The 11,625-nt window shown below is 41.4% G+C and overlaps 1 protein-coding gene across 8 annotated transcripts in view; it reads left to right on the top strand.

Annotated features, from left to right (window-relative positions):
• Positions 1-5,374: 5,374 nt before the first annotated feature.
• Positions 5,375-11,625, top strand: part of RHBDD1 (rhomboid domain containing 1) — a 124,125-nt gene continuing 117,874 nt past the window's right edge. For 2 of the 8 annotated variants that reach the window (XM_082396287.1, XM_082396285.1), the window contains exon 1: positions 5,390-5,524. The gene's annotated coding sequence lies outside the window, so the exon portion shown is untranslated. Of the gene's footprint in view, positions 5,525-5,667; positions 5,783-11,625 lie in introns of those variants that run through there. The other 6 variants (XM_082396281.1, XM_082396280.1, XM_082396286.1 and 3 more) reach the window with 6 other exon arrangements.

Below are 11,625 nucleotides of genomic sequence, written 5' to 3'. Positions count from 1 at the left end.
GACTTTTATTTCTTTTGTTTCCTTTACTGCACTGGCTAAAACTTTGAGTAACTTTTTTTTTTTTTTTTTTTTTTGGTCTGAGTTGGGTCTTCATTGCTGTGCATGGGCTTTCTCTAGTTGTGGCGAGTGGGGGCTACTCCTCATTCCGGTGCACAGGCTTCTCATTGCCGTGGCTTCTCTTGTTGCAGAGCACGGGCTCTAGGCGTGCAGGCTTCAGCAGTCGTGGCTCACGGGCTTAGTTGCTCCACGGCATGTGGGCTCTTCCCAGACCAGGGCTCGAACCCGTGTCCCCTGCATTGGCAGGTGGACTCTTAACCATGGCGCCATCAGGGAAGTCCCACTTCTATAGTTTTTAATATATTCACAGAGTTGTGCAACCATCACCACAATAAATTTTAGAATATAAGTGGTGAGAACATCCTTCTCTTGCTCTTGATCTTAAGGGGAAAGCATTCACTGTTTTACCACTAAGTATGATGTCAGCTGTAGGTTTTTTACAGATGCCCTTTATTAGGAAGGAAGTTCTTTTTTTTTTTTATTTTTTTTAATTTATTTTTGGCTGTGTTGGGTCTTCGTTTCTGTGCAAGGGCTTTCTCTAGTTGCGGCAAGCGGGGGCCACTCTTCATCACGGTGCGCGGGCCTCTCACTATCGCGGCTTCTCTTGTTGGGGAGCACAGGCTCCAGACGCGCAGGCTCAGTAGTTGTGGCTCACGGGCCTAGTTGCTCCGCAGCATGTGGGATCTTCCCAGACCAGGGCTCGAACCCGTGTGCCCTGCATTGGCAGGCAGATTCTCAACCACTGCGCCACCAGGGAAGCCCCAAGTTCTTTTTTAATCCTACTTTTTTGAGAGTTTTTAATCATAAACGTGTTTCATTTTATCAAATGCTTTTCTGTATCTACTGAGCTGATATATGGTTTTTGTCCTTTAATCCAGAGGTCCCCAACCCCCAGGCCGGTACCAGTCCGCAGCCTGTCAGGAAGCGGGCCACACAGCAGGAGGTGAGTGGCCGGTGAGTGAGTGAAGCTTCATCTGCTGCTCACCATCGCTTGCATTACCACCTGAACTATCCTCACCCCCTGCCCCCCGATGCCGTCTGTGGAAAAATTTGTCTTCCACAAAACCGGTCCCTGGTGCCCAAAAGGCTGGGGATTGCTGCTCTAGTCTATTAATATGGTGTTTTACTTTTTTTTTCCCCATGTTAAACCAACCTTGCATTCATGTTATATAGTCCTTCTTATGCACTGCTAGATTTGGTTTGCTAACCCTTTTTAGGAAATTTTTTTTACATTCATGATACTAATCTTTAGCTTTCTTTTCTTGTAATGTCATCTGATTTAATATCTTCAGTGAATGAGTTGAGAAGTGTTCTCTATTTTACAAAGAGTTTGAGAATGATTTTAACATTTCTTCTTTAAATATTTGATTGAATTCACCAGTGAATCCATCTGGGCCTGGGCTTTTCTTTGTGGGAATATTTGAAAGTATTAACTTAATTTCTTTACTTGTTATAGGACTGTTATGGGTTGAATAGTATCACCCAAAAAGATATGTTGAAGTCCTAACCCCCAGTACCTCAGACTGTGTTCTTTAGAAATAGGGTCATTGCAGATGTAATTAGTCTAGATGAGGTCATACTGGATTAGGCTGGGCTCTTAGTCCTCTATGACTGGTGTCCTAAGAAGAAGAGGCAGACACATGACAGGAGAAGACCATGTGATGACAAAGGCAGAGACTGAAGTTGATGCAGCTGCAAGCCAAAGAAGGATTGCTGACAAACCACCAGAAGTTAGAAAAGGTTAAGGAAGGATCCTCTAGGTCCTGCCAACACCTTGATCTTGTATTTCTAGCCTCCAGAACTGTGAGATATAAATTTCTATTGTTTTTAGCCACTCAGTTTGTGGTACTTTGTTATGGTTGCCCTAGGAAATGAATACAAACTCTTCAGATTTTCTGTTGTGTTGATTCAGTTTTGGCAATTTGTGTCTTTCTAGGAATTTGTCCAACTCATCTACATTGCCTAATCTGTTGGCATAAAGTTATTCATAGCCCCTGTTAATTTTGGTAGGGTGGGTAGTGATATCCTGCTTTCCTGATTTTAGTAATTTGTGTCTTTTTTTTTGGTCAGCCTAATAAAGGCTCATCAACTTTACTGACCTTTTCAAAGAACCAACTTTTATTTTCATTGACTTTATTTTTCCTCTTATCTATTTCATTAGTTTGCAGTATGACTGCTATTTCCTCCCTTTTGCTTGCTTAGGTTTAAGTTACTCTTATTTTTCTAGTTTTTAAAAGTGGAAGCCTAGAATATTACAACCCTTTTTCTTTTCTAATGTAAGTGTTTAAAGCAGCAAATACCCTTCAGATCACTCTTTTAGTTGCAACCTATAAATTTCAGTGTTTTCACTTTCATGCAGTTCAAAATATTTTCTGATTTCCTTTGTTACTTCCTTCAGACCATGAGTAATTTAATTTGCAAATATTTGGGTGATTTCCCAAATTTCTTTCTATTATCTATTCCTAATGTAATTCCATTGTAACCAGAGAACATAATTTGCATGGTGCCAATACTCTTAAAATTTATTGAGGCTTGTTTTATGGCCTAGCATATAAACTATCCTGGAGAATGTACTTCTTAAAAAGAATATAAATTCTGCTGTCACTAAGGACAGTGGTCTATACATATCTGTTAGGTTGATAGTGTTGTTCAAGGCGTCTATAGCCTTAGCGGTTTTCTGTCTAGTTGTTCTACCCATTATTGAGAATGTGATATTAAAATATCAAATTATTGTCTATTTCTACACTCACATCTATCAATTTTTGCTTCATGTATTTAGGACTGTTTTGGGTGCACGTACATTTCTAATTATTATAGCTCCTTGATGTATTGACCTTTTTATTACAAAATGTCTGTTTCTAGAAATATGTCTTAAAGTCCGTTTTGTCTGACATCATTATTGCCACCGCAAATCTCTTACGTTTGCCTTTTGTATGGTCTATCACTGTTAAGTACTATTAGTCTTTTCATCATCATAATACAAAATGCAACTTTGTACTTACTTTTATAGTCGTTCTTGTATTAATTTGCAAGTTTTTTCGTAACAATAAAGCTATAAATTCTTTGATGAGTTTCACACATCTTTCTGTACAGTGTTGGGTATAAGAAATACTTGCTCCATTACAAGGAATTAGATACCAAACAAGCTCCTCTTTAAAATAATAATCCAGTTGTGTTATTTGCTCATGGTGTTGTTGACTCATGTTTTCCCACCTTCAGTCCAGGTTTTGAAAGCTGCGAATGATACTCACCTGCCTTTCTGCCAGTTCCAATCCTAGATTTATGAAATGTACAAAGATTTTTACCACAACTCCTCTGTACTCAAGAATCACATTTTAGGAACACTCACTTAAATCAGATGGCTTAATCTCAGGTATTTTTGCTCTCCTGCAAAACTTTGATACAAATAGAAAATTGTCCAGACCATTACACAGGTCTCAAATATCATACATCATGGGCATAATCCTGCTTTTTCTCACAATAAAGATATGAGTACTTTTGAGCTTTTAGGAATCATTATCTTACAAGATAATTTAAGAATTGCATAACTTTTGTGTTAAAGGACTTCTTCAGGCATTGTTTTTTTTTGGTATTTTGAAGCCTTGCCTCAGTAAAAGGATCTTGCTGATTGCCACATATGTTAATGTTTAAGATATACAATTATTATCCAAGTGATCTGTTTGTCAATTTAAATGGGGATTGAGTATGATACATGTTGATTTCAATAGGCTTAAAAAAATTCTTGTCTGATCAATGAATCATATAGCACAAAAAAGGTCATTTTTTAAAACCTAGACTTTTTCTTTCCTCTTAGATGGCTATGAAATTTTTCACTGATGTCTGAAATTGAAGAAAATTGCTTAAGTATCGTCTTAATCCCCATATATAGACATTTTTATGAGATTACTGTACTGAGACTTCTTGATTTGTGGCTCCCTTAAAATCACGTCTGTATTTGATATATTCATATAAGGACAAGAAAAATGATGCAGTTATAGAAAGGTGTGAAAGGTGTAAATGGTGTTAGAGAATGGAATATAAAGATTAGCATTAATTAAACTGATGCATAATATCATGGATCAGGATAAAAGGGAATCCTTTCTTTTTGAAAAATTACTTTTATTTTTTCTAGAGAAATACACAAAATACTTCTATTGGCAATTCACCTCCACCCTTCAGTTGAATTTCTGTTTCCAGAAATGCAGTTTTTCATTGTCAGCCAAACTTTCTTATCAGCATGTTGTTTTTAGAAGGGATAACTTGTAAGGCTCAAGGAACATAGTTGCAAATTGCTAAAATTCTTCTTTATCACTTGAACGTCTGTTACATACCCTGCACATGAGCCAAATCTTCATTTAAATTCCAAACTCCAAAATAACCATTTCCATGAAGAATTCTTGCAATACACAATAACAAAAGACAGTCAAAACTCTTCTGATTTAGGCAGTTTTTGTTTAAGTAGACTATCTAAACACAGCTGCCACAACTTCCAATAAATACAGAGTAGCATAAAACCACCTGCACTTGGTTTCGTCCTCGGAAAAGACGCATCTTCCCCCTAGTTATTAGAAAATTCCATACCAAATAAGATAGTTTTCTCATATTGTATGAAATACAGCATTTAACTTAACCTGACTCCTACAACCCAACATAAAACCTGTTCCAGAGCAGAAACAGACCCATAATTAAAATTGCATCAAATGATACGTTAACAAAAAAACTTAACACCTAAAGCCTTACATGGACAAACAGACACAGAAATGCAGCCTCAGACTGAGGCTTTGGGTTGTGAAATGTACACCCACGACCTTGTTTTGCTGGTCTGCTTTGTAACCGCGGGTTCCGCCCTGAGATAGGTGATGGGCCGCTCTCCAGCCGTCTGATAACTCATGAAGATTTCTGTCTCTTCCGCCATCCACTTCACAGGTAGTATGTGACTCCTCCACACAGCAGGTCCTGAGCCTGCGGCAGGGCTGGGGCCCGGTAGGGCAGCTTCTCAGTCGCCACATCTCCATCCCGCGTCCGGTCCCTCGAATGTAAGCCAGGCCGTTCGTTTGCTTTACCCGTGGTGGGCAGCCAATAGTTACTTATGGCATAAAGAATATTATTATCTACATGTCACTCGGAGGCTGGAGGACGCGTAGAAAGTACAAGCCCTCCACACCGCGCTCGGCCACGGTCCATTCCCCGTCGAGCCTCCTCCAAGCCACCGCCACCGCACGCGGTCCTGAGGGCCAGCCCGCGTGGAAAAAAGAGCGCGGCCGTGCGCAACTGAGCATGCGCCGCTGACCGCCCGCCCCGCTTTACGGCCCTCCCCACCCCCCCGTGGGAGCTGCGTCGCGAAATCAACCACGCTCTCTCCCCGCCCCTCAGGCCGCTGGGACCTGGAGCTTCCGGGAGCGGGCGCCCGTGCGTGATGACGCACGTGGTCGCGAAGACGTGGGGACGCAGGCGGGCCGTAGAGAGCGTGAGTTTCCGCGTTTGTTCGGCGCCGCTCCCGTCGTCCGTTGTGCGCCGCGTTTCTCGCCTTTTCCCAGGGCCGCGGGCGCTGGCGGCGGCGGCGGCGGCGGCGGCGGCGGCGGCGGCGGCGGCGGCGGCGGCGGCGGCGGCGGCGGCGGCGGGGGCGGGGGTGGCGGCGGGGGCTGCTGGAGGCCGTGGGCTTCCCTGGGGCCCGGCGGGGGCGGGGTTGGAGGCGCAGCCTCCGCTTCGTGGGAGCTCTCAACAGGTCCGAGAACGGGGAGGGAGTTTCCCGGAGCGAGTCTAGCGGGGGTTCCTTCATCTTCACTCCCGTCTCTGCTGGTGGCCGATCGCACAGGGAACGACGTGCCCAGGCCCTGGGTGGATGGCGTTGGCTCTGGGGGGCGCGGGGGGTGGTTTAAAGGGACGTTGCATCAGCGACAGCTTGCAGTTTCAGTTTCTCTTGGAAGAGTAACTCTGTTCCTCAGAACAAGTGTGTGGCAAACACAATCCTAATCCTAATCCAAGTAGTGGTATTTCTCCTAATACGGGACAGGAAATACACTAAGTGTATTTAATCCTTTTCTGTCCAGGCCTTAAAAACCTTTTCAAAAACGGATCACATGCTTATATGATTTTCCAAACCGAGCATAAACTCAGTGTTACTGTCAAAATAAATTATTGCATAGTCATGATTGAGTCATCGAGGTGGGTTGGTCCCTTTGCAGTGACAGCTGGACTTTGCTCTTTTCTTCTTTTTTTCTTTGGAATTGCTCCTTAAAAATCTGTCTTATGTCTCACATTTATATGCCACTTTTTGCTGTTCTAATAACCTTTAAATCTAAAAACTTCTAATTTGCTGCTGGTGTGGCAGGGGTTGGGAAAGCAAATGATCTTAGAAGAAGGCAGTGCATTGGGTTCCCAAATTGTTCCAGGACTACCAGTATCAACGTCAGCGGGGAACTTGTTGGAAATGCAAATTTAGGAGTCTTACCCCAGATTTAGTGAATCAGAAATCTATTTTAACAAGACTTCGAATTGATCCCAAGGCACCTGTGTGCTAAAGCTTGGGAATTACTGGCCATAGTGATAAAGAACAGCCATTGTGAAGTCACAGAATGGAATTTGAATCCAGGTGAAGCCTTTCTTAGGTGTAGGACCTGGGACAAGTGAGTTAAAGGTTACTTCATAGGGCTGAAAGTATTCAGTGTAAAAATGCAGAAAAAGAGTTTAATACAGGTGGAAAACACTCAAAGATGAGATGTTATTAAGGAACTTGTTAGAACTGTCTAAAATAAGTACATAGATTGTGCTGAAAGGATTCTTCCTTGATTTAGATGTGAGTTGTGCACAAATATTGTGCCTCTTCTGCTGCTTAGAGGGCAGTTTATTTTTATGGATTCTCATTATATTGTATACGGTTGAGGTTGTCGAATGTAGGATATTCAGTTAATACCAATGCTGTAGTATTTTTAAGAACCACATTAGTAATTGTGTTAAAGAGCAGTTTTTAATTCTTTGGCCTTTTGGTTTTTTCAGCTTCATTGTACCTTCTTCTGACCCAGAATTTGGTAAAGAAAGTAGAGTGGTTAACTGATCAGAGATCAGCCTTAGCCTTAGAGTTGAGAAGTATTATAGAGCAGTGACTTGGAAACGAGAGACAAGACTGAAGATGTTTCCGTCCTTTTTTCCCCATGTGTCGTACAGCTCCACGATAGCAAAGAAGTTCTCATCATATCCACTTACCTCTGTTTTCTGGAAGCATCACAGGAATTAAGTTAGATGTGCCCTCCGTCTGCTGTTTTTACAGAATGTCAGCTGCAGTGTTACAGCTTTTTCCTTCCCCTTTTCAAGGGGTCGGTGTTGGGGGGATAAAGAGAAATATTCGGGATTTGAAGCAGCTGACCTAAAGCCTAGGCTCATTGTGATGTTGAGAAGAGTCTGTAGCCCCGTGGCTGAAACAGCAGGTCACTTTGATTAGAGCCCACTGCTCCCGAGGCCACACCGTGGCTTCTGGGTATTGTGGGTGAGTTTTCAGATGACTATGAGTCAGTTTGGATATCAGCCCCTATAAATAATTTTGTTAATGCTAAATTAACACTGTCCCATCATGAAGTATTCACTTTTCAAAGGCCCCATTTGTTCTCTGTGTCAGAGAGGCTGATCTTTAGCGGTGGTTTTGGGTCAGGCAGACCCTGCTTTGAACCCCACCTCTGCTACATACTGATCGTGTCCAGTAGACAAGTTCACATCCTCCCAGCCTGAATTTCCTCTCCTATAGAGTAGGACTCGTGGTGTGTGACTACCTCAGGACAGTGAATAAAATGAAATCAAGTGGAAAGCATGTCTGTTACGCCGAGAGGCTCAGTAACTGGTACATGTTGGACAGGGGAGAAAAGGTAGTTATTACCTCAAACCTAGCTTGATCTCATTCATTTCCTCATAATATTTTTATAAATGAGGTAATTTTATTAATTACTTGACTGCGCTGCTTTTCTTTTTAAGCAAAATGCTGAAGAGCTTTCACAGTATTGTGAATGAGAGAAAGCAAACACTTTGGAGAAAGTTAAAACTCTAAACCTGGTAGAAAGACACCATTTTCAGTCCTATCACCATAACAGAGCAACTTTCATAAATTGTTTTGAGTGTTTACTGGAAGGTCAAGGTCAGCGGGTGATTACTATTTAAATATCTACAGTTAGTTAATGGGGACAGTCAGCCACAGAAGGGGGCACTTTGTTACAGGAGATGAGACTTCCCTGAAGACATGCACCAAAGAATAAGAAAATGCTATTATAGCTCTGAAATCATTATTTTTCAATATGGATGCTTAATGATAGGAAAGTGAAGTGTTTTATGTTCCATTTTAAAAAATGATCAAAAAATCTCACGTATTTCTGTATATAATGCATATGAATATGTGAGCATGGAAACTACTTGAAAGGTGTCATACTAGGTCATAATTTCGTTCACTTGGCAATGTATTATAATATGGAGGTAGGGACAAATAATCTATACATTTAAGTAAAATTAGGTAAATGCATGTGTATGTAAAAATTCTTTTAAAAAACCGTTACAAAGATAGAAATGCCTTAGAAAGATAGATTGCCTTTTATGCTGTAGCTCTAGTCATCTAAGCAGGGGCCCTCAGATTTTTTAGCAGGGGACCCTCTTTAGCAGCATCTTACCTGTAAAGCTCAGGAGCTGAGAGGTTTTAAGAGAAGAGGGGTTGAAGGGCATAGGCCCCGCCTGCTGGTGCTCATCCTGGGCCTCCTGCATTGACACTCCAAGGAGTCCGTGTGACGGGGTGTGAAACCCTTCATCTGGGGGGTAGAAATCCTCAGGAGATGAGCGGTACCGAAAAAGTCAGGGCGTTGAGAGTTCCTGAGCAGGAGCCACGAACTTGTTCTGAAGACAACTCCCAGGGTTATCAGCAATGTCAGACGTATGTATAGCTTCTCATGTAGAGAAGTGAGAGATTATTTAAAAAAAAAAAAAATCCAACCTTCAGTCTGACCCATATTATATAAAAATAGGGAGGAATCTATGCACATTTTTTGAGAAATCATCTAAGTTTTTTTTTTTTTTAAATCCCTCTAAGCTGTGACAGCTGTTACCACCGTGGTTAAAACTTTAATATTTTAACTGGCTGTTGTTCAGCATTACAAATGACTCAAGGAAAAAGAAACAAGGAGTCAATGGAAATATATTACTTGTGTTTACTGTCCTTTAGTATTTTGTTGTATGAAAGCAGCTGGTTTGCATTTATACGGTAAAGGGTTTTTCTTAAAGAGTTAATTTTTAGTTAATAGTGAGCTTTCATAAGAAAAACAATTTCAAATGCTAAGTATTTGTTAGATTGTTTTTAATAGCGATAGTAGTAATATCACATTGTCCTTTTTCACACATTGAGGAGGGTTTCCTGGTGACAGCTGGAGCGTGGGGGAAGGGGAGTCACTTTCAATCAACCAGCTGCTCTGTGCAACATCATGATGGTGATATTTCAAAGCCTGTGGATAATCCTGGCTGCATTCAGAAGAGAAAATGTATCAGATTTCTGGGAAGCAATAGATAGTGTGCAAGAGCCCTTTGGGATCTAGCTGGTAGCCAACTAACAATGTGTACATTCAGGTTTGCATGTTGGTATTATTTACCATCTCGTTTCTTGGACCTTGTTACATGCGCATCATAATTATAAAGCAGTAAAGTCTGGTTCCGTGGGGGCAAAAGGCTCATTAGTTTATGGAGAGGAAGGGAGAATGGAAAACAAACTTTGGGGATGTGCTGTGTGCTTTTACATAATATGCTATTTCATTTCTTCTTCCCGATGACTCCAGGAAGTAAGTGGAGTTCTCATCATCCATGGATAAGGAAACCGAAGCTCAGCAGGATTGATTATGTGATTTGCCCAAGGCCACGTGCTAGTAAGCGATGGCATCCAGACTTGACCCCGTATCTAGCTTCAGATGCAGGAATGTTGTCATTACACCAACAGCTGTTTCTCCACAGTGTTCACTTGCTTATGCATTTTTAATCCAAAGTCACAATATCAGGATAGTATGAATGAAATTTAGATACATATTACAATGACTTCAGTTTTATACAAATAATATATAAGGGTGTGTGTGTGTGTGTGTGTGTGTGTGTGTGTGTGGGCAGCCACTTCTAATTTTGGAATTTTTTCCCTTGAGGAAAGTTCCTTGGGCAACACTGTTAAAGAAATTTTGCTATGTTTTCTTATATTACAGGTACCAGAAATTTTCAGGGATGTGTATTTTAATGAGTCAGTTGTGATGCTGAGTTTGAACAGATGTAGAAATAAATATTGTGCGTGCTGTCCATGTAGTAGAAGTTCCTTCACACGGAAGTATTCAGGGCTTCCTCTTTCTCTTTCCAAGGAATGTTAATTTTGTATTGATAAGGGACCTTTATGCTTTCTAGATGTTCAGCCTGTGGCAGACCTTTGAGATGCTGTTTGTATACCCTCCACATTTTGGTTCTCCTGTCAGCTAGAGTGTTGTATGTACTCTGAAAAATGAGAGTTGATGATGCTTGAAATAAACTAGGATCTGCTGCCAGCCCTTGGCAAATTCCCTAGTATCTGTGTAGGGTTCTTTGGCTACAAATAACAGAGATTAAGTTAACTAAGTTATCCAGATAACTTTTTCAAGAGCAAGAGGTTTATTGGAAGTATATGGATAAGCTCAGAAAATCTACAGAAAAACCAAACCACAGGACTGCAGCTAGATGAGCTCTTGAGGCTTGGGTAGACTTTGATAGATCAGGAAAATTCTTTAAGTTAATGTTCTGAGTATCAGATCCAGATCAGATTGTTGGTCTTAGTGTCTTAGTGTCTTAGTGTCAAAAGTGTTAGGTTCCAGGAAGAGAGTTATTATTCCAGTCTTGGTCACTGTTACCCTTGAATCAGTGTAGGAAAGGCATCCTGGATTTCTGGTCCCCCCCAGGACTACATCCAATGGGGGTGAGAGGCATCTCTTACCTGTTACTGAAAGAATGAGGTGTTAATGCTGGGCAGAGAAAAAGAAGGAAAACAAACCCGAAGCTGTCCCCACCACCTGGTAATTAGTGGACGTCCTGTGTGCTTGTGGAATGTGAACATCTCTGAAGTCTGGCATGCTTCTCCCCTCTTGGCTAGTTCTTGTGTTGGGAGGATTTCAGTTACATAAATAATTCACTAACATTTCTTACATGAGTTAATTTAAATGGGGTTATGGCTATCACTTTTTCATTGACTTTAGGTAGACAAACAAAGAAATCTGGTGTGGAGCGAACCTGAGGATAGAATTACTTAAATCCTCTTGAAGGCGGTGATGGTGGGATGCTGGCATTGCTGCTCCCTGTGTGCCTCCTGGTTTAAGGACCTACGTCTGCAGGGCTGTCAGTCGGAGAACTTTAATGAGCCCTCATTAAACTAAAACTTGTAGTCCGTGAGAGAAGGAACCAGCTTATGATTGATATTGGAAATCATAAGCGGTGATGGATCAGAATTGGAGTTGGCACTAATTCACCTCACTGTGGAGCAAAAGTCAAGATTATATACAAAATCCAGTATTTCATTTTTCACGTATAAAGATAATCTAATCATTTCTG

Source organism: Balaenoptera borealis (assembly GCF_965194805.1).
Source record: "Balaenoptera borealis genome assembly, chromosome: 6".
Taxonomy (NCBI): domain Eukaryota; kingdom Metazoa; phylum Chordata; class Mammalia; order Artiodactyla; family Balaenopteridae; genus Balaenoptera; species Balaenoptera borealis.
The sequence above is the reverse complement of the archived record's forward strand: the minus strand, read 5'-3'. Positions and strand labels throughout refer to the sequence as shown.